Source organism: Lutjanus erythropterus, chromosome 12 (assembly GCF_056507025.1).
Source record: "Lutjanus erythropterus isolate fLutEry1 chromosome 12, fLutEry1.hap2, whole genome shotgun sequence".
In the NCBI taxonomy this organism is placed as follows: Eukaryota; Metazoa; Chordata; class Actinopteri; order Lutjaniformes; family Lutjanidae; genus Lutjanus; species Lutjanus erythropterus.
Window position 1 is genome coordinate 34,104,380 of NC_139328.1, and position 26,416 is coordinate 34,130,795.

The 26,416-nt window shown below is 38.4% G+C and overlaps 1 protein-coding gene and 2 non-coding genes across 8 annotated transcripts in view; all 3 read left to right on the forward strand.

The window, feature by feature from the left end:
* Positions 1–26,416, forward strand: part of LOC146318291 (uncharacterized) — a 151,629-nt gene that overhangs the window by 6,683 nt on the left and 118,530 nt on the right. For 5 of the 6 annotated variants that reach the window (XM_084732181.1, XM_084732184.1, XM_084732186.1 and 2 more), the window contains exon 2: positions 1,469–1,548. The exons of the other annotated variant lie outside the window; for it this stretch is intronic. The gene's annotated coding sequence lies outside the window, so the exon portion shown is untranslated. The remainder of the gene's footprint in view (positions 1–1,468; positions 1,549–26,416) is intronic. 6 annotated transcript variants of the gene reach the window in all.
* Positions 24,949–25,020, forward strand: trnaq-cug (transfer RNA glutamine (anticodon CUG)). Its single transcript has one exon. It is a non-coding gene; the product is annotated as a tRNA-Gln (tRNA).
* Positions 26,143–26,214, forward strand: trnaq-cug (transfer RNA glutamine (anticodon CUG)). The gene has a single exon. It is a non-coding gene; the product is annotated as a tRNA-Gln (tRNA).

The window sequence follows — 26,416 nt, forward strand, 5'->3', positions numbered from 1 at the left end:
AAAACACATAAGCATAGCTTTTGATGACTCAGGACTTTTGGTGATAATTAATGTCTGTCACTGGTAGACACTACTGGACAGTTTACTTCAGTCAGTTGACACTGTGGCTCACAGGATAGTGAGAAATATGGTGCTGTCAAATACATTAAAGTTTGAGGATTGTCTTTTTTCTTTAAGAAGATAGGTGATAATAAAAGATGATGAATTATAAGGTTTGTTTTTTGTCAGTGATCCGTGAAACCATATAATAATCACACCATAATGAACACGGGCCAGTTTTCTAATTACTATGTGCTGTGTTAACTGTAGACTAGAAGGTTTACAGCTCCGGGTGCATCTTTCTTGCTCTGATTTTAGCAGCAGCCCGCCTTTAAAAAACTCCAAAACTTTTACTAAATAAAATAGCAACAGTCTGTCTTAAACAGCATACATGGACAGGCTTGTCAGACAGACAGACAGGCAATAATAAAAAAAAAAATACTAAGAAAGAAAAAAGGAAGGAAAGAAAGAAAGAAAGAAATTATATACCAAGCAGGAGACTGATGCAGTAATAGATGAATGTAGTGCAAGTAATGCTCAGTGAAAATTCACTTCACTGTGAGCACAGCTTAGCGCTCTCTTTCACTTCCTCTTTGGTGCGTCTCATGAACTAGCTACACATGAGTACAAGTACGGCAGGGCGATATGGACCAAATCAAATATCACTATATTTTTGACCAAATATCTTGTTACTGACCTTGTGACAACATTGTAGAGATGACTTGGTGCTTTCGCTAAATATTATCACAATGGTATTTGTTGCAGTCCTAGAGTAAGCATGACAGTTCCCTTTAGTCTTTGTTGTTATTTGATAACTGCAAATACATACAACAATTTGTATAAAGACAAGTAAATAGGGACTTCAGGCAAGTAGATATGTGACCCATTTGCGGGGCAAGTGAATAAAAATGTCGACCGCTATTGGATATCTGCTGGCTGCACCATAAGCCCCAAAACACTGGAAGTTGCCCACAGAGGCCAAGTCTATGTCAGATAATAGCCGGTGGGTTCTGAGAGTGGATATGTTGTGAAGTAGGAGCAGATTCACTGGAACATCCAAAACATAACATGGCGTTTCCCATTATTCAGACAAGCTCATCACGATAAAAGGTTTGGGAAATCAGGGAGAAATTCTGCAGTTCTGTTTGCAGCGAAACACAAATTTTGAGGAACTGGGAGGCAGAATATAAGAAGAATGAGCACAGGCCAGTAACGCCTGAACACATCAGATGTTGAGTGTATAGAACTGGATCCCAGCCTGCATGGTTTGGCAGTGCTGCTCCTGTGGTGTCTTTGAATGTCTGAACTATAGACAGCATGATGAAATAGATAAAAAATACAGGCTAGAGGCAGGAAGCTACATGGATTATCAGAGATGTTCTAATGCATGGCTGTTGTGATGATGATGATGCCATAATTTCTGTTTTAGGGATTGGTGGGATTACAAGCAATCCCTCCCAGATTACCAGCCAAGCACACAAGAAGTCAGGCAAGCGGTCGTCCAACCAGGTATACTCAACATTTTCAGTCCTTTTGTCAGGCACTGTCAGAGTTACTCCGGTTTCCAAAGAAACAGTCAGTCAAGCAGTCATCCATTCACTGTAAAAGTAATTTGCATCATAACAATGTCAGTTATAATCGCTACTTTTACAGAAAATGTGAGGCTCTCCAGTCTTTCAGTAAGTCCCCCCCTCAGGGCCCAGGCAATCTCTAAGCCCCGATAGTAGTTTGTTAAAAGTAAGATTACATGACACTGGGGTCAAAACATGAAGTTATCTCTTTGTGTTTCTGCCTAATGTCAACTCAAGCTATATGAAGGAGCTATAACACCCTCCAACCATCAGGTAGTCTTTCTGTAACAGAGAAAAAACTGCTTTATATTGCAGGTTGGAGTCTCAGGTGTGCAGAAGCTACAGGTTATATGATCTTCTTTTTAAATGACAAAAATGTGAAATTATGTCACTCGCTCTTGAGAACTGGGACAAAACCATATTTTGAGGGTTTTTTGAAAAATGTTTACTCTTCAATTATGCTGGGAAAGTATATTTTAAAAGATCAAACTTTTGGACGTTAAACCTCAAAGTGATTAAATTCTTTACTAATGCAGACGTCATCTCCATCAGATGGAAAATCTGACATCTTATGGAGTTGACAAAATGTTTTTTCATTTCACAGAATAGCCACTTTATTTTTGAAAGTGTCTTGGAGTTCTCTTATTGCTAATCAAAATACATATTTTTAAACCATGAATTTATTTAGCTTATTTAGGGCTACAGGGTTGACATGCTGTGGTTGAGACACATCTCATAGCAAATATTATTTAATGAATTTGTTGAAAAGTTTACCAGTGCTTGAGCAGTATTCCCAACTTTTTTTTTAAACCAGGAAGTGAGTCAGGTGTCCTTAAGGTATAGCTCACCCTTTTTATGCCTGATTAAATCGTGTTTTTGTACAAATCTATCAGAGTTTACAGAAATCTGGGACACACGTTTATATCTCATTAAAAATTCAAAGTTGATTATAATAGCATATTTTTACGCCTATGTTATCAGTAAGTATTGTTAGTTTCAGATTTTGAAGGCTTTTAACACATTTTTAAGTTGTTTGAAGTTGTGAAATCTTGTCTGGGAAAAGGGCGTTTTCTAGCACAGAGCAGTTTAGAGATTCAAAAATAATAAAAGTAAACCCAAACATTTAATTAAATACAAATTTTTCATATATGAAAATCTCTTATTTCATAAAAAAAATGGAATTAGAGTGTTGGAATTAATACCTTTTTTTTTAGTTTTTCTTGGTAGGACATGATTTGTTCCAATTCTCAAGGTTGGTTATTTTATCTATATCTGCCATGAGAAGCAAATTATTATAATCTGTGATGAGTATTGGCTGAAAAAAATCCATATTGTGCATCCCTAGATATGTGGCCAACGATCAACTACAGTTCAATAATGTAAAATAATGAAGGACTGTATGTACAGTTTGTTAAGCCACCAGCAAAGCCTCACTGTAAGACTACAGACAGTGAATTAAGATGTCTCATGATAACAGTGATCATTAAAACCTTATGTGCAGTATTTCAGCTTATCTGATATCTGACATGAATGGGATGAAAGCAGCACAGACTGCATCCATTCTCACTTGCTACTACTGTCAGTATAAATTTTAATTCTACATGAAATCCATCCATAAAAACTTTCTTTCTAATATTTGAATGACGTTGGACAAATTGGGTTACACTAAAATATATATATTCACAATGGATGAAATGACTGTGTAATGGGTCAGAGGTTGCTCATGATGACAAACCCACAGAGAATTATCATTGAACTCTGGGGTTCACTACTCTTCTATGGAGAATTTTACCCTCTTTAATCTATTATCTTGTTTTTTACATGCAGTAGCAGTGCAACTCTCACAGCTCTCATCAGCATCGTTTTATCCAGCAGCAGGCAGCTATTTTCAACAAAAACAGCTCTGATAAACCCACTGTGCACACCTACTCAGCACCAAACGGCAGACAGGCAGAGTTAGCGACCATCTGGTGAACATGGTGCAGCATTTAGCTGCTAATGAGACAGATATTTGTTGGAGAACACAGCTAAAAAGGAGGGTGAATATTCTTAAATTAATCAGGTCACAAGAAGAACTTGTTGCTTTGTGCAGACTGGATACATTACGTAAGCATTCACCATAACTTTATAAGGTGATAATATGACAGATTGTGTATTTTCAGATTGCTCTACTCCAACCTGTTAATTGTTAGGTCATGTGTGTATACATTTTTTATGTCTTCCACAACAGTGCAACTCAGACGTGCAACATTTGTGTCTTGAATAACCATTTATTATTTGGCTACAGGGTCCGTTACCTTAAACCTTGTCTAATACCAATGTAAAAAATATTGCATCACATCACTTACGTCATGTGACCTATGTATTGTAAAATAATGTAATGTAATGTGAGATGGGATTGATAAAGGTATCGGGGCCCAATATTGAGGTATTAGACTTGCGACAATGATCTGCATTCCAATGTAAATTCCACAACGCCACTTTTACCACACTTTTCTAAACATTACGCTAGGCAGTGGGAATTGATTGCTGGATGTTGCCTTTCACTTATACTCTGCATTTAGTTGCTTTTTAAGAAAATGTTCTAATTCACTGTGTTCCGATACGCCTGGATTGAAGAAATGTATTAGCCACCTTATTTGTGGTCTAACAATAAACCAGCACAAAAATGACAGTTACCAACATAAACCATGTTGCTGAACAAAAACATTACAAACACCATCAAAACGTAACAGTTGCATTTTGGAACATAAAATAACAGGCTCTCCACAATGCATCATGGGAAATTATGCAAATGATGGCCGTTTTTCAGCCTATCAGCTGCACATGTCAATGTCATGAGCCACAATCCTACTGCACCCCACAATGGTTGAAGGACACCATTACATAGGTTACATTACATAAACAACACAAGCTTTCCAGACTGAAGTTCAGTTTCAGCCTCACGTACTACTACCACTTCTAGTACTACTAATAATAATACGCATCAAGAAAACCAGACCACTGTTATCGGTATAGTGTTGGTATTGGCAGATATCCAAATTCAGATACTGGAACTGGATTGGAACTTAAAAAAACGTGGATTGATCTCTAAATGTAACATAACATACATACTTTAACCCAAACTATGATCTTTTCCTCAACCTAACCAAGTAGTTTTGGTGCCTAAACCTAACCAAACTGTGACCATACATAGGTATCAATGTTAACCCTGTGTTTAACATCACATGACGTACGTAACATACTTGAGGCCAGGTGTTGCCCGTTTCTTGCAGTCTCTAAATGTCATATTTATCGTTTTCGGAATCACTGGCAATCAGCATATTCTGTTGTTTATGTATGCGGATGTGTTTTAAGCTCATGTGCTGACATTTAGTCAATATATTTGTGTGTGTTAAACAATGTTGCTGCCAAAGACAGAGAGGATAACGGGAGGCAAATTGCAGAAAGTCTCACAGATTACATTGGCATTGACACAGTCTCACCCCTGCCTAGTAATGAAAACACAGCAGGACAACTTCTCATTGATAAAATATTGTCTTTTTCCCTTTGAGTCTGTGAAGTGGGCCTCACGCTGTGCTGATTAGAATATGGGTGCAATCTGTTGCATCAGTTACTCTTGAGAATCTGTGGAAAGACTTCCAGTGTGCTTAATGAGCAATAGCAATTTTGATTCATTATTGATGACCGTAGAGAATTATGTAAGCTATGAGCTATCTGTTGGAAGCCCTTTTTTATTGCCACAGTGGGACTTAGGGGCCTAAAAACATTTATTATGTCTTATAGAATAAATTATCACTCAAAGAGAAAATGAAAGCATTCTAACACACTGCGGACAGACCTTGTAATCAGCCAGATTCTGTTCAGAGTGTGGTTTCTTCATTGCTTCCTAACTTTATATGCAGACAGGTTTTGTTGAATGTTGACTCCTTTTTTTCGAGTGAGCCGACTGGTGAGGAGGTTGTTATTTATACAGCTCGAACTTGAACCTGTTTCGGTTGTGGTTACCATGGTGATTGCCCGGTTAACAGTGAATCACCTTTGTGAAAATGAAAGGCCTGTGTTGAATTCAAAGTTCACTCCGTGGCACAGTGATGTCGCTCTGTGGGGCAGAGCCTGGCATTACCAGCAGCCTCCTCACTCACTGAATCCAAATGACAAAGCAGTGTTTCAGCCTCCTCAGCACTGCTGTAAGGAGGCACACATTGGCACATCACCCAGTGGGACTTGAGCCGTTGGTGTTGGATGGGCCAGATATTTTTTTTTATGTCTGTTTTATTCATCTTTCACATTTTTGTGTGTTTGAAGATTGAGATAAGAAAACATTTGACACTTTGCTTTTCTGTCCAGCTGGTGACACTTAGGCTGCACTTAAAGGATCTTTTTCAGCTGATACAGATAAACAATAATTACCTGCCTCTCATGCCCAATACTGATAATATAACCGATAATTTCACATTTTTGTCATGATAAAAAGAAGTTAATGTAACCGGTACTTTAAGGTGGCAACTAACAATTATTTTCATAGTTGATTTATTAGTTTATTATCTCTCGATTCATCGATTCATAGTTGTTTGCTATAAAATGTCAGAAAATGGTGTCTTGTTTTGCCCACAACCCAAAGATATTCAGTTTACTGTCAGAGAGGAGTAAAGAAAGCAGAAAATATTCACATCTGAGAAGCTAGAATCACATTTTGACTTTTTTTCTTTAAAAAATGACTCAACCTGATTAATTGATTATCAAAATTGTGTGTTTAATTTCATAATCGAATAATAATTGATTAATCATTCCAGTTCTGTTGTACTTTATGCACACCTGAGGTTCAGAAAAGCTCAGATATAGTGAGCAAAGATAGATTATTTAATAGTGATATCATTATGACAACAAAAACAAACAACAACTCTGACTCTTCACATGTTCATGTAGTATTTATTGTAAAGTTTATTGAAAAACTTCACAAATATATTGTGGCTTTTATAGGGAATTTGCCTAAGAATTCAAATTAAATGCTTTGACATGTCAAATCAGATATTAATATAGCCAATATTTATCATCTAATATACACCAATACTGATATAAACTGATTTAGCTGTGATAGATATTTAAAATAAAGGACCATAGGATATTGTTTTTTTTTAATATGAACAAGCCCTGCCATCATTATATCTGCTTTTAAATGTCCTCTATCAGTCAACTTCTACTGTAGAGCATAGCCTCACCAGTAATGGATTTTTGAGGCCGGGACTGATACAGATATCTGACAGTTTAAAAAAAATCTGATACTAAGACAAGTGAGATAAAAAACAACAACAACACATAACATACAAAGAATGATGATACAAATGTGCTTGGATTTGTTGTTCTGTAATTGTGACAAAAATATGTGCAAAGCAGGACGTTTTACTGTACAATTATAAATATATAATATAATGTCAGTGCTTTGTTTTGACCTATGTAATGGTGACACAGCTTCTAAATGACCTCAAACAGCATTTTTGTGCTGCTATTAACTTCTCTGCCAACATGTACACCAATAAATCCATATCTAAAATAAATTAGTATCAGCCGCTATCGACCTGGCCAGTTCATCAGTATAGATCATTTGCAGTGATACTAATTTGAGTGAGTTATTCTGACTTATGGATAGAGCTGCAATGATTAATCAGTGATTAATCCATTATTATCCATTTTGATACTTGATTAGTTTGAGTCATTTTTTTAAGAGAAGAAGTCTCTGATTACAGCTTCTTAAATGTGAATATTGTTTGGTTTCTTTACTTCTCTATGACAGTTAACTGAACATCTTTGGGTTGTGAGTAGAGCTGCAACAATGAATCGATTATAAAATGAATCATAGTATTTTGATAATCGATTATTCAGTTTGAGTAAATTTAAGAAATCAAAATTCACTTATTTTATCTTCTTAAATGTGAATATTTTATTGTTTTTTGTTATCCCTCTCTGACAGTAAACTGAATATTTCTGAGTTATGGACAAAACAGGACATTTGAGGACGGCATCTTGGGCTTTGGGACATTTTTCACCATTTGACATGTTAATGTAAAATAATCAATCAATTAATCGACTATGAACATAATCATTAGTTGCAGCCTTGCGTATGGAACAGAAGGTCCTGACTTTAGACTTTGCATGATTAAAGTAATAAATAATAGCATTTATTACTGATATATGCATATTCTTTTTGGAATTTAACCAATAAATACCAAACCAGTCCAGAACAGTAGCATAATAACTTTCCCCCTGGCTGACCTGAATGTATGTTGGAGATGCAGCGAGCAGATTAAACACAGAGTTCAGAGGAAACAACAAAGGTCGTCGTCTCCTGCTGAGGGAGGAGGCAGAGATTCAGATCAGACCTGACATCATACGGCACAGCAGAGATGGGGAGGACGGGATGAGCGTGTCTCCTCCTCATTCTCGTCGTCCTCTTCCAGCGAGCTTCCATCAGTGTGTGTTTGTGATTCGAAACAGGCAAAGGTCTCTCCTGTCCTGCTGATCACAGAGGCTGACATTCAGATCAGACCTGACATCAGACGGTACGGTAGAGTGGGGGACAAAATGTACGAAATGTCCCCATCCTTCCGACGACCGTCTTTGATGCATGAAATGATGGATCCCAAATGCAGAATTCATCATTTAAGCTCAGAGTTCAGAGTAGAAGTAACAAATCACAGTTCACAGCTTGTCGATAAGTAAATAAATAAATAATGTGAAAGCTTGTGAATTCTATGGCTGATAGAGACCTCATACTTGGTGGTAGATAAATATTTAATGTGCCACTAAAAAGAGCACTGTGCTTTACTGCCATATCCAATATTTATTTTGATTGATGTTCAGTTCCAGCATATTGCTAGCTGCAGAATATTGAATGCAAGAGAAATAGATTAAACAGTTTTATTCTGTTTTGCAAAAAATGTGTCAAGTAGTTTGCATTACTTTTTCAGACCTCAGTAGTGTCTGCAGGCCTCCTCTCCTTCAGCTTATCACAGACTCTGGCAGTAGGGATAAACCTGGAGCAAGTAAAGTCCTGTGTGGGTCCAGGTTTGCAAATCCACCTTGAACTACAAAACTGAAGAACCAGAAAAAAATATCTCCAAATCGAAGCTTTGCCTGCCCAGAACCATTAATATAATAAAGGCCCATGATCCGACCTGCATCTGTGATAAAACACATACACAGTCACTCAACCATCGATGTGTTTTCATAGTGACCGTGAGCCTAACATGCGGCTATCAGAAGCTAATACTTTTTGAAACCTTTTACAAGCAGCAAAGCCACTGACAACGTTATTCTCACAGTCTTTGAGTGCCTGAAAGTCCTCCCAAACGCCCAACATGGCTTTTGATGATTTATTGAGCACAGTCTGGTATCATCCACTGGCTCATTTTTCAGTTTTAGCTATCAGCAAACTTTCATTGCTGTCAGATCAAACAGTGATATACAATTGTTTGGCAGGATATGGAGTCAAAGGTTATGTCATACCCTTTAACGATAAAATATTGCCAGCTGATTAGGTTTTAAATAAAAGTAAATGTAAATGATAAAAATATTGCGCAATCATTTCATTTGTGATTTCTTCAGGGAAAAAGCATATTATTGTATTGTATGTGTTATATTATTGTTCTTACCCGCTGTCTGCCCATCAGTTAGTTCATTTTTACCCCTGACTACACCCATGAATTTATATAAATATATTTTTTTAACCATTACACAATATTTTCACGTGTCACCTGTCAGGTACCATTGGATTTTGGAAAACTGGACAATAAGAAGATATTGTTTTAAGTAACTGTGACTGAATAAAAAGCCTCCTGCTCCCACAGTTGTCAGTGTGTGACGATTTCCACGGAATTATAGAGAAACTGGGTACTGAACAGCACAACTGGGGAGCCATGCAGCAGCACTGGTAACAAAGACAGCGCATGTATTTTCATTAAAGCCACTGGCAGCATCGCTTTCTGCTGGAGTCTTTTTAAACTGCAAGTCGGGTGCTCTAAATTCAGAAAATGTGAAAGTCTACACTAAATATTTTACTGCTCATAGCTGGTGGAAACAAGCTCAGTGGAAAGAGTTGCTTCAGATATTTATTCAAAAAGTGCAGTTTTCATATTTTTCTCACAAAATAGTTGTTATTTGAATAAATACACTGGGGAAAGGACTACAGTATATGTATACTATATATAGTATAACTGTATTGAATATAGTATGAAAAACTTGACTAGACTGAGGACATTCCATTGCAAACATGTTGTATGGTTCCAGTTATAAACTGTTTTAAATGAGATTTATTGAAACAATTCAAGTCCCCATTTGAAAGAGGTGTAAATACAGTTCCTGAGGAATGACTCATCATCAGTTTAATGTCACAGTATACCTGCAAATGTTAATGTGTGTGCTCCCATTCAGTCATTTTATCATGGACCAAGCAGCCAAAACATAAGAAGCAAAAAGTTCAAAGTTTAAAAGGTGGACTTATTTTCCCAAATGAGATTTTACAAAGCAAATGATACAAAAAAATAAATAACTGCTAAAAATTAGGCTAACAAGACAGTAATTCAACCAACAGACCTGGCATGAGGGCATCATATATCCTGGCTGATCCAGACCAATAAATACTCAACACACAGACCCCCCGCCCCCCCCTAATGACTCTTCTTCTACCATGACTTCTTGGTTTGGCCCTGTGCATAAAACGAGGCTCTGCCCACAACTCATCTTTTGCCAGACTCAGACCAGGAAGGAGCAGCCGGCAGCCAGGTAACTCAAAAGCAAAGACTCATGAATCAATATAACTTACAAAAGCAACTAACAACATAATAAAACAATGTAAACTAAATGTGTGCGCTTCATCTAAAACAGTGCTGCTAATAAACCAATTCTTAAATGTAGTTTAGGGGCTGCAAATTAAAGTAACTGAACATTGAGAGTGGGTGTGAGTGTGAACGTTTCAAGCTTCCATTGTGTGGTTGTGGGCACAGACACACACCCACTTTATTCAAGGCTTCTTTAGCTACAGTAAGTTATAAGTTACCGCCCTCAAAATAACCCTTGTTAGTTTTTAAATTGTAGGATGTTTCCTTTCCAAAAGACACATATAGCCTTTAGCTGCTTCCATCTGCTTTTATTTGCCTTCTTTTTTGGATCTTTGTTCATGCTGTCTATCCGCCTACGCTCTTCTTTGCATAAATGAACAGCACTTTTGCTTTAAGACAGTTGCACTGTGGGGCTCCGGGAGAGACAGCGTGGGATGCTCTTTGTTTTTGGTTTTGGGGTAAATATATGTTGATATACGCAGTTGTGGAAGAAGTACTCAGAAACAGAAAAGACATAACTGCAACAATGTTTGCTGGAAAATGATAATGAAGTTCTCATTATCAAAAAAGTTGCAGATTCAATTTTTGGCGGTCATCTATTTGATTAATTGACTGATCATTTCAGCTCCAGAATAGATTGGAAACCAAAGTAGGAGTGTGACGATACATCAACCTGGATCAATATATTGATTCAATGTTCAACAGGAAGAGGATTCCTGAAGACCTCTCTCCATTTAACTGTTGTGGATTGCAAAGGCAACTAGTTTTGTTTTTGGTTCACAACCTCTGCTTCTTCTACTCAGTTTACTAATGTAGCCTGTACTGCTAATTTTTGATAAAACTATGCATTGTGACATTTACATGGAAACATAGCTACAGTTGTCCTCAATCTCAACAACTATGTAGTACTGAATTCTGAAGTCAGACTGGTAGACAGTTGTTCAGGATATTTTGGGTGGACCTGAAACATGGCTCCATGATGTGCCAGAGACACGGTTCCCAAATACTATATAAGCCCCACAAACTGAGACACAAACGACACCACCTCACCCTTCCTAACCATCAGTTACGAACATATCTTTAGCGACTCTCTCAGTCCAAATCAGCCGAGGAGTTTGCGTCAGCTCACTTTTGTTACAACAACTGGGCACAGAAGAAAAAAAAATTCAGAGCAGAGATTATTTCATGATTACGAGGCTTACTTTTATATACTGAGTGAGTTTTTTTAATCAAACCCAGGCAAACCCAGAACACAAGATCTTTACAAGATCTTTAAGCCCAGGCTGATCAAGAACAGTTCTTACGGCCCCCTCATGGCATCTGTGTCGCCACACATGTCTAAGGAGGTGTATGTCAAGCCTACAGCAGAACATCGGAGCCTATGAATATAGTCATCACCCTGTAGATACGAGGGAAGCCCTCAACAGAAGTATAAATCCAGTTTCATTTTTTATTCAGTGAGTTATAGAGATTGTACATTATGCTGAATGGATTGAAACTCAATCAGCAAATACCTTTTAGAGTTTAGGTTTTAGAAATTGCATAGTCTGTATATAAAGATGGATGAAGTGTCCACTTCCTCCCACTGTACAAAAATGACACAAAAATATTCCAGTTTTTGGCCATCTTGTGCTGCTGACGTCATGTGGAGTCAGTCCGTGTCCGAGTCTGTGCAGCAGTGATCAGGGTCGGAGCGCAGTATTGAGGTCCCTCACACACAGCTGACCGAGCAGAGCTCAGCTGTCGATCATGACGTGAGACCCACTTTTTATAGCATCCAATAATTAATTAAAACTGATCACAAAATACGTCTAAGGTCACATGACTACATATTGAATATACATCATAGGATGAAGCACAGAAATAAAATTGTTTTGCCTCCCTCCAATAAAATCACCAGATCACACTTGGACTCTTGGAGCTGCTGTGTAAACAGTCAGAGGACATAGAGAGATGAAAAGATACGGTATCATTCATTGCAGAGCCTGTTCTGTTATCGTTTCACCTCCTTTGTTCCTCCTTCACTGGTGGACTTCTCTCCATCTCGTCTCCTCTGTGCAGTCTTGCTTTTCTTGATTATCTCTCACTTTGAAAACACAACACACACACTAACGCAGCACAGAGCCACATTTGACAGATTTGCCCAGTTAGTCATTGGGCCGCTTGAATAAGCTGACTGTCTGCGCCTTTCTCTCATGTACTGATGCCATGTGTAAGTGTGTGTGCATGTATGTGTGTGTGCGTGCGTGGATAGGTCGACACAGTGTGTTGTCAGCAGTAATCTAAACTGCTGCTCATCAGACACACACTGTGTGAGCGTGTGTGTGTGTGTGTGTGTGTCGGAGCTTGTGCCCGTCAAGGAGGAGACAGCGAGGAGCTGCTGAGTCACCATGGCGACTGGCTGGGCAGCCATGACAGGATTTTATTAACACGTTAGACGCTGCGAGTCTGAAAAACGGGGAACATGTCTGAGTTCCAGCTTTGGTGATGCATTTCCTTTTGTTTTCACTTCAACCTGTAATGTTTAATGACAGGAAGATTCTTTCCTCATGCCACCATCCGTTTGTTGTAGCAGGTTTTATTAACAACATGGAAAAAGCCCAGAGGGGGCTCCTGCAGCACGCCTGTAGCCATGATTTAAACAGATTACACTGACATGACCATAAGTCCCACAGTCGACATTTCTGAGCTCGCTAATGGACTCTCAGACACATCTCAACTGTCTAGATTGTTGCTCCTAACTAAATCAGGCTGCTCATTTATCCTCTGCGTCTGCTGGCCTTGTCATCTTAGACGTCGACTAACATGTTGAAAGGAGCAGTCCATCATTGTAGGAAATGCTGGTTTGCCATCTGACCACACAAGTGAAATTGACATCTATCCTCACCTCTGTGTGTCAGTAACAGGGCTCAACAGTAAGGCTTTTCTGCTGTCTGGAGCAAGTAAAATGTCATGTTGGGCTTGTAAGTTTAGCAACTACTTTCCTGACAAGGCAATTTGTATAAAAAAGAGAATTATTCTGAGCACTGATTAATCATTAAAGTTATTTTTCATGCAAAAATGACTCAAAAATGTCATGCAAAAATGATGCAAAATGATTTACAGCTTTTCTGTTTATTATCAAAATATCTTTGATTATGGCCTGACAAAACAGGATATTTAAAGGCATCAACTTGGACTTTGAAAAATGGCAAAAATGAACATTTTGTTTTTTTTAAGATTTATCTGTATTCATATGCTGATATCTGTTTATAGAAATCAGCCTCCAGCTCCATTCTCATGTGTCAAGTCAGCACACAGAAGAGGAAGTCCTGACTTGGACAGTGCTAAAAAATATTTTTTGCCTGCTAGCCCAGGGCAAGTAAAATAATTGGGCAAGTAAAGCTGGTAAAAAAAAAAAAAAACTATTTCATAATAGCATTACATTTGGTGAAGAGTGCATTATGACTTGTTTAGGACTTGAAACCCAAAGTTTAGGACTTGGAACTTGCCTGTCTTGACTCAGGACTTGTCTTTGGACTTGAGTTCAAAGACTTGAGACAATGGCATGGTCATATCTCGTACATTTTCTCATTTAGAAAGGGTGCATCAGTATTAGCAACAGGTTAGCAATTGAAACCAGCTCTCCTGGAAGACATTCATAGTGCTGTACTACATTGTGGTGGGGGGAGGGACTTTTGAAGCTGTTCAATCATACAACAAGCAGTTCTGACAGAGTACTAGACCCTTTAGTCCAACGTTCTGCTCCTTTCAGCTCTGCTTGGGTCTCCATCAGCTCCTGAGAAAAATGCCTGGTTAGTCTTTAACTTAGTCTGCTGTTTGGTGCTGGGCAGCCAGTGTAAAGTGGATTTATCAGTTTATTTTTTCACTGAAGGCTGGTGAGAGTGAAACAAAACAAGGTGTGGAACATAAATCCCACAACATTGAGCAAAAAGATGCTGAAACACTCAAAACTACAAGTGTATTTTTTGTATTTAATCACCTGTCCGGGAAGAATATTTTCACTTACTTGAAATGAACGTATAATAAGCATATATCCAGCCCACCTGATTTATGTAGTATATGGAAGCTCTGTGATCATCATTTCATTGTGATTCTAATGCATTTTGGCATCACTTATGACCTTGCACATACACATTATATGCTTCATCTGCTGATACAGGACCAGTATCAGCAGTTTTACATAGAGTAACTCAGCACATATTATTTAAAGTTGCAGTGCAGCTGGTTTTAGAGGTGGATGGGTAATTTTCTAAATGTAGTATAGTTTTACAGTTTAAGTCTTATAGTACCATGCTGTATAGCTATACTCACTGAGGCAGAGCTCCAGCTCACATACACTGAGCTCCAGCATGGATAGATTTGAATTATTTACATTCTGAGCCTACAGATTGTGCACTTTTTCTCACAAAGAAGAAAGATACTGCTTCAAGTCCCTATTTTGAAGTGATAACATAGGAGAGGAATAGCAATACTGTACTACTTTATTCAAGTTTACAGCTAGTCTTTGTTCTTCTCTGCAGCAGATATAACAGTTAATTCATTATGAAATGGAATGAGATATGAAAAAAACATTTATTTTCTCAATTAATCAATTAATAGTTATTTGCCTATAAAATGGCAAAAAAAAGATCAGTGTTTCTCAAAGCTGAGAGAAACAGGAGAAACAAAGAGTAGGGCAGGTCCAGGGATAGACACTTATATATTAAAACAGGCCACCAAGCCCCTAAAGTTAGTGGCCGAACTACATTTCTGGTGGTCCAAATGTAGCCTAATTTAAAAAACAAAACAGAAATTTAACACAACTTTACACAACCTACTTTAACTGTGACACTTGTGTTGTCCACTTTTCCCATGAATTGCAATGTGGTGTTTCCTGAACACATTGTTTCTGATGAAAAACGAACGCAACCTTTCGGTGTGTGTCATACTGTAGCCACTTAAACTCCTGCTGTTTTTTTATAGTCCACCTTTTGTGTTTCTGGTTCTTCTTTAAGGATGGTGTTAGCAGTTTGAGTCAGCTCAAGCCCAAACTGTAGTAGCCCCAACAAACTGGCTGTTCCCAACACTTATTTGCTGTTATTGTATAAAGCTGAACTATAAGGGATATTTTTTAAACTGTAATGTTGTGTTGGCAAAATCCTACAATAAAATAAAACTATGTGGCCACAAACATACAGTAATATGTCTGAAGAGACAGCCGTTATGATAGAAAAACAAACGATTGCTTGTGAGCATACAGTTCATTTATTAATGATTATCCCTGGCTAAAAATTGATTATTTTTTGTCTGTCACTGTGTTGCTGGTGAACCAAAAGAATCTCCCAAATCTTCCTTCCATATCTCCGGTCTCCTTGAAATTTATTTTTGGATGACAAGAGCACAAACACACCCTGTTCCTCTCTCCCACCCACTCTCTCTGTCTGTCCTGTTGTCCTGATGTCTCTCTGTCTTCACCTGTGGGTGAACCCTCCAGTGGGCTGGACAATAAAAGTGAAAGCTGCAGCGAAGTCACAGCTGCTGAGAAGCTGAAAGTGCTTCAGAGGCAGCGATGCACTTCGTTTGTCAGGCCAGCAGGCTGGTTGCACATTAATTTATCATGATTACACTGAGCTGAAAAAAGCTTACTCACAGCCACTTTACATAATATAGTCCTCATCAAACCCGGCAATAAACTAAGATGCTATATGTTGACAGACACTAAGATAGAAGGAGCCAAATATGTTGTAAATTTTAGGATGAATTGGCAAAATCTCATTCTCTGCTGTAGCAAACTAAACTGAGCAGAGATGTACGGTTTTGAATGAGTGGAGATGATTCTTTATTGCATTCTCAGTGACCAACAAACCCATGAATGTAGGAAGAAGCAGCTCCCGAGGGCCACTAACCTCTCCATTCACTGTTGTTACATCATTAGCAGATATTGTACTGTGACTCATCACTGAGCTGGACTGACCTGCGGCTCGGCTGTAAAACTACCTTCTATCACACTGTGGAGCAAAAACAGCTGTTTTCTGTCAGGTGGTGGGATGATATTGACTTGTGCAGCATGCTAAACCTGATTTTTCCTGTTTTTTATTACTATATTCAGTATTTGAGTAATGTCAGTGTTTATAATTGGGGGTTTGGATTAAGAATTGGGAACTGCTGACATCCAGAGATGGGAGGCAACTAAGTAGAAATACAAATACATAAGTACAATGAGCATTTATTTTTCTTACTTTTACGTTCTGCATTTTAACTGAAATATTTGTACTTTCTACTTCTTACATTTTCAAAACAGGCATGTTCTTTATTTTTAATTCATTTAAGAGGAATTATTGATTTATATTTTGCACCATGGGGCACCGCCTTCCCAGCAATCAAGACCAAAATCAGACCAAATGGATCAGACAGTAATGCATAGAATGATTTCTTCATATATACAACAGAACATATCACACATGACAGATGTAACAAGATGAAAACAATGTAAAAGACATAAGATGGAAATTATGTAAAAGACGTAACAAGAAAATATGACCTAACAAGGCAAAAAATGACACTACAGATGTAACAAAAAGACAAAAATGATGTAAAAAACATGTAAAAAGACAAGAGACAGGGAGATTTGGCTCAGTTAGCTTTTCACAGAAACAGTCAGTAGAAATGTCTTTTTACTGACTGACTTTTTACGTTTATACTTTGAGTACATTTCAGAGCTGTTCAGTACTTTTTCACTTTTACATGCGTAAAGAATGTGTGGACTTTTTCCACCTCTGCTTGAATTCAGGATTTTATGGAACCCTGTCTCAGTACTTTGCTCCCTCTAATAACAGAAATGTTTCAGTTATAAAGAATAACTTCTCAATTTAAACATTATCTATTTAGAACATTTTGTATTTATTGGCAACATTTTACACGCCATGCAACATAAAATTTCTCCCTACCTCCAGGGTTTCCCTTGCAAAGTTGTTAGGCCTGGTGGCAAGTATCTTTTGACACGGGTGGGTGGCCAGGTGTCTTTTTTTGAAGGGGCCCAGTGTGGCCCACTGACTGCCAGACTGGCCCTGTAGTTTTTGTGATAACAAGAATCACACAGAATCTGACAATGTGTAGTCTTGGCATGCTAAAATTCCCCCATGCCTAGGTCCAGTAGGGGGGTCAACTTGGGCCTGGTGGACTACTAGGCTTATAGCACACTGGGGGAACCCTGCTACCTCTCTCTCCTCTCCCACACCCGACCTCCAGCCTGTCATGCCACCGTCTGTCACCAGGGCATAGCGTGAGAATGCTGTTGTGTGTGTCACAGCGTATTTCCTGAGGTGAGGCGTATTGCCCTGACCAGCTTTGCATTTCACATTTCACAAGTATTGCAGAGATTGTTGTCTGGCTTCAGGTTCTGAACAGTGTGACCAAACTGCACTGCTTTCAGCCGGTCATTGCCCCAAGTCTCTGTGACTAAACACGCTACAGGGATGACACAGTCTCACTCTCTCTCTCTTGCTCTTTCTCTCCATACTAGAAGTTACTCTCCCTTCCAAATGTGCTCTCAGGTACTGAAATTTGGCACTAATTTATTTGGGATGAAATGAAAAATGCCTTTTTAACTCGTTTACATCACAGTATATTGTGCACATATTTAACGATACCCCCACCCCAAATTCCATTTCTTTATGTTTTTATATCAAAAGCACGGAAAATCAATTAGTTTTTCTTCTTCTTTTTTCTAAAACAAAACATGCAAGCTACAACTAAGCAGTTTCAATCGGTACTATTTTATGTACCTTTAGCAGTGCAGAGCTAAGGCTAAGATCCATTAGTTAGCTAGTTAGCAACAGTATGATCAGTGTTGGGCTGTAATGCATTACTCAGTAATATATTACTGTAATATTATGAATTTAGTAACAGTAACAATTACTGTAAATGATTATAATTTCCAAATCAGTAATTAAATTACAGTTACTGATCCAAGTAACTGTGAGCTACTGATTTGAAGGCCACACTCAGAGAGGTCGACTTAGCGTTTTAAGAGTTGAAATAAATGTAACTGAATGTGTTAAATGGACGTATCATATCATCTGATATTGATCGCAGGCCCCTGACTTGAATTGAATCAAAATCATATTGTGGCAGACTTTGTGACATCTTCAAATATTGTATCATTGTCCAAAGAACGAATATAATATCATATCGTGATGATGTGGATTGATATTCAGTATAGTTCAGTTGTTACTCAACTCTATTTGACAGTATTTGATAGTAGTGTGGACGACCCTCGGGTCAGAAGCCCACTCCTCCAGACTGTGAGAACCACTTCTTCTATTATTTACAAGACAGCGGTGAGCGGGTAGTAAACACGTCATCACATTTAGCATCATGTGTAAAGCACTCGTACAGACAGATTTATTCTGTTGTAGTACATGCAAGAGATTGAAGAGAATTCTGGGAGTTCACCAGTTGTCTCATACTTTGTATTTTCGGTACGTTATGAATGAAATTCATGAGCAGTCCATACCTGTTGTGTATGTCATGTATAGACATAAAACTACAGTCTTGTTTTCATCACAGTTGACTAAAGTGTAACGTCCCCTAATATAACCTCATAAAAAAACTTTGTACATTTGTGTCTGGTCACTGATATCTCTGAACACTGAAGAACTATACATGACATACCTAGACCCTGTCGTCATCACCTACATGAGCTGTGTCCCTGTAGTTGCAGTTGATTGGTTTGTAGATCAGCATGCACCTAACATTGGCGTGTTGTCAGTTCAATTCAATCCCTCTGCTTCTAATCCTCTTGAAACATAATTGAAAAGATTTTGTTTTTTTTCCTTCCTGTAGCTAATTGGTTCGAGAGTACGAAGGTCTTCATGCTAGGAAGTTTTCATGCTAAACCATGGTTCAGTTAGATCCAGGTTGAGGCCATCTTTTTTGGTTGGACATAGGTTTAAATCTAAATCTTACATCTGTTTGTCCTTGTGCCTTGACTGTTGGGTCCATGACAGCACATGACTGGTATGACAGGTCTGGAACACTTGTCAACTTCATTCATACTGCGGAACTCCATGAAAATTGGTGAATACTGCAAAAATTCTCTTAAATCGCTCATGGACAGTCCGAACCATCCAAAAAAATGTCTTCACAAGAACAATGGTTCAATTTGATCCGGACGAGGACCAGTGTTTTGGTTTGGACTGTTTGGTCCAGACCTTGGTCCAGAGGGGTTTACACCTTTAATTTTGGTTTGGATCAAACTGAAGTCGGGAAGTCCAGACCAAAGGAGGAAGGTGTGAAAAGACCCTCATGGCAGATGTAGGTATGTTACATATAGTTCTTCACTATGATCACGTAACTGCAATTTGAATCCAAAACTGTCCGATCAAATGTATACAGTTTAATTAAAACAGTACTAGTAATACATCAACTGGTTTTAGACTCTTTGCTCAAAATAGGTTTTCATCTCACATCAAGTGTGTGGTGACTGATACAAACATCACATTATCCACTAGGTGTGAACCATGCTGAAAACTGAGTCGGCTCTCTCACTTCTATCTGGTGTATTCAGCACAATGACAAAGAGCTGGTTTTCACAGAAATACAAGCAATGTGTTAGCCTGTTAGCAGCCAACAGTGGAGCTGCTAAAGAGGAGCAAACTGGCCGTAGCAAAAAAACAGCAGTAAAGAAATTGTAATATTCTGCCTGTCAGTGACTCTTCTAGGCTCATATTGAGGAGTGAGACAAATGAAACAGGATGGACCCCTGATATTATCTGAAAAATATGAAAAATGTGAAAAAAAAACCCCCACCAGGAAGTAACTAACTCTCAGCTCTTTTGTGCAGTTTAAGATTCCAAATTAAATGCAACGATCCACCATAACTAATCTTACATTCTGTGTGATTCTACGTTATTCTGACTTAGTGCATTCCTGTGCATGTGACTGTGCATTAAAATCCTAAACAGAAAATCAAAGTGCATTTCAAAGTCATGGAAACACAAACAGGCTTGCACGGGTCATTGCACTGCCATGACAATAAAATCCCATTAGATCATGATATGGTAACTGACGCACACATTAGAGCACTGGGGACGTTCCTCAAATGTCCTCTTTGGCTTGCGCTGCCGTTCAAAGCATTACATGCATTATTATTACAGACCTTGATGGTGAGTTAACTTGACAGAGAATTAGCTCTTGTTCTTCCATGAACTTCGATTTATTTTGGTGCTGAATTCGTCCTGAGGTGTAACATTTATGGAGGTTTCTGCCTCTCGAAAGGGAATTTTTCCTCGCCGTTGTCCCCAAGTGCTTGCTCATGGTGGATATTATTGGGTCTCTGTAAATAATATTATAAAGAGAACCATCTATACATGCCCTATATGATAACTGTCCTGAGATCAGTTTTGTTATGAGTAGGGCAGGATATCAATCAAGATTTCCCAAATTGATTCGATTCACAAGGTCACACTTAGATTCGATTCATAATTTGATTCAATTCGATATCAATTTGATCAGAGATATATTTCAGTTACAATACCAATTTTATTTGGATGTGAAAGAGAGTCTCAGAGAACTTAAGCTGTAAACTGTACAAGGTACCCTCTAACCTGGTAAAATATAAGTAAAAAAAAGTAAAACACACTAAAATTGGCAAAATCTCGCTCCAGGAGATTTGATGCCAAAGGCTGGTCATGTGAGACTAACAGGGTTAAAACTGCAGGCCATACCACACATCTGCCTGAGAAAAGACAGATATTAAAAGATCGATTCTGGGATTTTATGAATCGATATCGTACCAGGCAATGGATTTGAATCGATTTTTTCTAACCCAGCTCTAGCTGTGAGCTGGCACTGTATAAATAAAATGGACTTGATTGTGTGAAATTCATGTCTGCAATCCGTACAGGTCTCAGTGAAACTTGTTATTTGTTATCTGCAGAGTCCTTCTCCCTGTAATATTAAAGAGATACACATTTTTCAGAAGCAAAATGTTGCTAATTCAGTGATCCTGCTTGACCTGATTTATGTCCGGTGCAGAGAGGAGACAGGAGGCTGATGGAGAATTATTTAGGTGATGGTTTGTGTTCACACACTCACACACACGTTCAACACAAAAATATCATCCACTAAATCTCTCCTGTGTTTAGATGGTACAGTGATGTGTTTGATTTCCTGCCAATCTGTGGCCTTTGTGTTTGTGTGTGTGTGTGTGTGTGTGTGTGTGTGTGTGTGTGTGTGTGTGTGTGTGGTTGCGTGGGGGATGTCAGTGTTCTGGAGGATGAGATGATTATGTAGCAGACGGTTGGGTTCAGTGAGGGAGAGGTGGCGGATGCTGGAGCAGGGGATTGTGGGTACAGAGATAGTTTTTAATCCCTCAGAGTGCAACAGCTGTCTCACCCAACAGCCCCTCATCATCATCATCATCATCCCTCTTTCTGTCTGTCTCTCTCTCTCTCTCTTAAACATACACAAATACACACACAGCTTTTTACTTACCACAAGTTACATCATAATGCTCTGGTGTAACATTGATGTTATACACTTATAAAGTCAAAGTTGACCAGTGTTTTGTTATGTGAAGGTACTGCACCAGTTCACAAATCCACTGATTGCAGGGGTTCATTTGAAATTAATTGATTCTGGTCTAAAAATATTCCGTGAAATGCTGGTTTGACTAAAGGGATTTTAGGACATCTATTATCATTATACAACACAGGGTTGTACAACAAGCAGAGGTGGCAAAAGTACACACATTCTGTACTCAAGTAGAAGTACAGATAGTCTGGTTAAAGTAGAAGTACTGATTCAACTTCTTTACCCAAGTAAAAGTGAGTACAGGCTCTGTAATGTACTCAAAGTATGAAAGTAAAAAGTCTTTTACATTGTCTTGTATATGTTTTACATAATACAAAAAGAGGTAGACTGGTAGACTAATATGATAGGTCTGTCTGTTTTATGATTGGCTGTTAGCACATCATAGCTTGCTCCATTATCAAGGGATATGACAGGCTGCTTATGAACTGGGGCATATTGGTTTCATGGTGGTTTACATTCACTGCATTTAAGTGAGACTATCGAACATTTTATTGAACTACTGTCTTATTGCTATTGGTGACATGTCTATCGCCGAAAGATGCCACTATTGTTTTATCACCAAGGCTGAATTTCTAGTCGTTATATTTTCTTTCAAGCTATATTTTGGCTACTTGGTTGCAGCAAAAAACCTGAAAATACAAGTGTTAGCAAAAATTGGTCACACCAGCAGACACAGAGCAACATTAGCATTCGTCATTTTTCTGGCCAACTGTCGAACATCCCAATATCCTCTCTCCTTTTAGCACTGGTTTTGGTCTCCACCAACTCTTGAGAAAAATATAACTTTCATTAGCTGCTAAATGCCCTACCACGTTTGCAAACAATTATAGCTTGATCTCTTTTTAAGTTATGTAACGTACACAAGTTATTTATCCAACCATATAGTTTTTGTACCTTTCATTTTGAAAATTTGACTCGATGTTGCATATTTTTTGTCGCAAAATTGGTAAGTTCTCCAGTGGGGCTTTGCTGAGGTAAATGATTGCAGTGCTCTATTCCTTTTCTGTATGACTGGGGGTTATCAAGCTGTCTACTGGAAGAACCAACAGAAATATCTCATTAATCTGAATTCAAGGTCGTAGAAAGTTTCAGCATCAGTTTCAACAGCATGTCCTTTCATGTTATACTTAACATGGCAGCAGTAAGTAAAGACATGCATTAATAATTAAAACAAAAATATCTGCTGTCACGAGTAATGAGAGGCAGAGTGGGTGAGAGAAAACAAAGAACACCAGCTCCGGGCCACTGAATATTCTGGCTTATGAAACCTCTCCAATGGAGCGATAAATACGGCAGAATAATACGCTAAGAGGGTAATAGAGGTTGGGAAGCCTCTATTTGGGATTGGGTCATTTTTTTGTATTGGAGTGATGGAATTATTGAGTGCATCACAAGCGTGTGTGTGAGAGACAGTGTGCTGTGTGATTATAAGCCAAAATGTGTGTAATAAAGCATCACAGTAACCAGAATTAATGAGGAAATGTGTGTAGAAACAGGAGAGAAAATCACAGGCATTAACAGGGATAGACATTCATTCATAACAGCAGTAGAGTCAGAGGAGAAACCATGGGTGAAAAAGAGGTAACCCAAAGTATGTGTGTGTGTGTGTGTGTGTGTGTGTGTGTGTGTGTGTGTGTGTGTGTGTGTGTGTGTGTGTGTGTGTGTGTGTGTGTGTGTGTGTGAGAGAGAGAGAGAGAGAGAGAGTGAGAGAGGGAGAAATAGAGAGAGAGAGAGAGAGAGAGAGAGAGGTATCCACTATACTGTGTCCTTCTCCTGAAACAATGGCCTACAGTTCCACTCAAGGCCTGATAACACTCTACTGTATGTCCTCATACTGGCTATTGGGCACTGTGTGTGTGTGTGTGTGTGTGTGTGTGTGTGTGTGTGTGTGTGTGTGTGTGTGTGTGTGTGTGTGTGTGTGTGTGTGTGTGTGGTACAGTTGCAAGACAATGACAGCTTGTTTGCTGGGAGGCTGGATGGAGGGATAAACAGAAACAGAGGACAGAGAGAAAGAAGAGTTTGTTCAGTGGTCATGCTGACACCATTTATGTTTGATGTTTTGTGGCATTTAGCAGGTGGAGAGTCGAATGAATCCAACCCAAACTCAAGCTTTAAAGCTGAGTTGAAATATTTCAACACAACTGATTTGAGTCCAGTAAAAATGTCTGTTAAAGTTGTTATTCTGTTTCAGTATTTGTTGCATTTTTTTCCCCGCAGAAACTGCAAATCATCCCTTTTTGGAAAATATTATTTTTATTCTGCACGATTGCATACTGCCTTCCCAACATCAAGACTAATTTCAAGCTAAACAGACGAGGAAATAACACACTGAAAAGATGATTTCTTGGTATATCCATCAGTGCACATCATGAACAACAGTGGAAGCAAGATGAAACAGACATAAACGGTTGAAGAAGACATAACAAGACAAAAATGATGTAACAAAACAAAATGACTGAAAAGATTCAACAAGACAAAAATTATGTAAAAGATGTAACACTGCAAAAACAGCATAAAAAACGTGAAAAGGTAAAAGAAAAAGATGTAACAAAAAAAGGACAAAAACAACATAACGACAAAAAATACAAAATTACCTTACAAGACAAAAGACATTACAAGACATAAAAGATGTAAACAATGTAACCAGATGTAGAAGACAAAAATAACGTAATAAGACAAAATGACTTAACAAGATGAAAAAGACATAACAAGTAAATATTTCATACATTCCTCAACAGATATTAGACTGACAATCCTATAAATAAATAATAAAGCAAATGTTAGCAGAGCCATCAGTACAATGTGTGTACACATGTTGTGTTCCTCAGACAGTTTCAGGGTCGTTCTTAAAGCATTTGATATGTTTATGACGTGTCCCACCCGCACCAGCTGTCTGTAAACTGAGCACAAGTTAGCTGTGGGGTGGTTCCATGGTGTAATGGTTAGCACTCTGGACTCTGAATCCAGCGATCCGAGTTCAAATCTCGGTGGGACCTGATTTTGAGGATCAGGTTAGGTGAAAATCTGAATAGTAGGTTACCATGACAGCTGACAAATCTCATAAATCAAGAAGATCAATCAAAATGCCCAGTAAAAACATCTTAATCCTTGCACAAAAGTAAATATGGTTACTTTGAATGCATTTCACCTGGAAAGAAAAAAATGCATTATAGTTCATATTACCCTAACCCACACCAGCCGTCTGTGAATGCAGCATGTTCTATGAACTTGTTGGTTCCATGCTGTAATGGTTAGTGCTCTGGACTCTGAATCCAGTGATTCAAGTTCACATCCTGGTGGGATTTGATTTTAAGACTGATTTAACCAAAAATTTGAGTATATGAGTAGTACCTCCAATACTGACAAATTCAATCTCACAGTACAAATTCTCGGATATCAAGACTCAACATAATGAAAATGGGTAGAAGTCGACGCTAAAGCGTTGATTCTGATGCCTCCGCCTGCAACAGTTTCATACAACTGTGACTTTTTGTGTTCCCTACACCTGATTGGCATAAGTATGTTTTTAGAGACAGGTCTGTCAGGCGGCCATTTTGCGGCCATCTCGAAAACGTTGATCTCAGACAAGATTTGGTGCAAATCCGTCCACCCGTTCAAAAGTTATTGCGCAAACAAAAATCTGTGACGGATGGATGGAAGGACGGACAGATGGAAGGACGGACACACGGACTCACGTACGACCGGACAACTGGAGAACAGTATGCCTCCGGCCCAGCACCTTCGGATGTAAAAAAAAATATTCTCAAATGTCCTTTTTTTTATGTTCATTAAAAAACAAATATACTTTAGCTTTTACAGAGCATTTGCTGAAGAATTCAAATGAAATGCTTGGATAAACTGTCAAAATCAGTTATTATTAGCCAATATTTAATGGCCAATATTTGCCAATATGGACTGATATAGCTGGACAGGCCAGTATCAGCCAATAACCTATCAGCCCTGATATTTATCCCACCTCCCTACTATGAAGTAAAGCACATGAGATGTAAAATGTCCCGTTCTCTTAACAGCACCATCAGTGCAATGTTTTCTATGTTTTTGGTGTAGTTATGGAATGTCCCACCCACACCAGCTGTCTGTAAATGCAGCTGTGGGGTGGTTCCATGGTGTAATGGTTAGCACTCTGGACTCTGAATCCAGCGATCCGAGTTCAAATCTCGGTGGGACCTGGTTTTTAAGAGCAAGGTGAAGTAAAAATCAGTTTCTTAATAATAAATCAATCTCATCTAGAATGCTCTCATAGTGCTGGTGCTTTACCAGGTTAATGGTAAAATGTTCTGCCATGTGTGAACAGCCTTTTGTAAAAGAGACAATTAAATTAATATGTCCAGTACAATAAAAAGTAAAATGCCAGGTTATCAATAAATTATT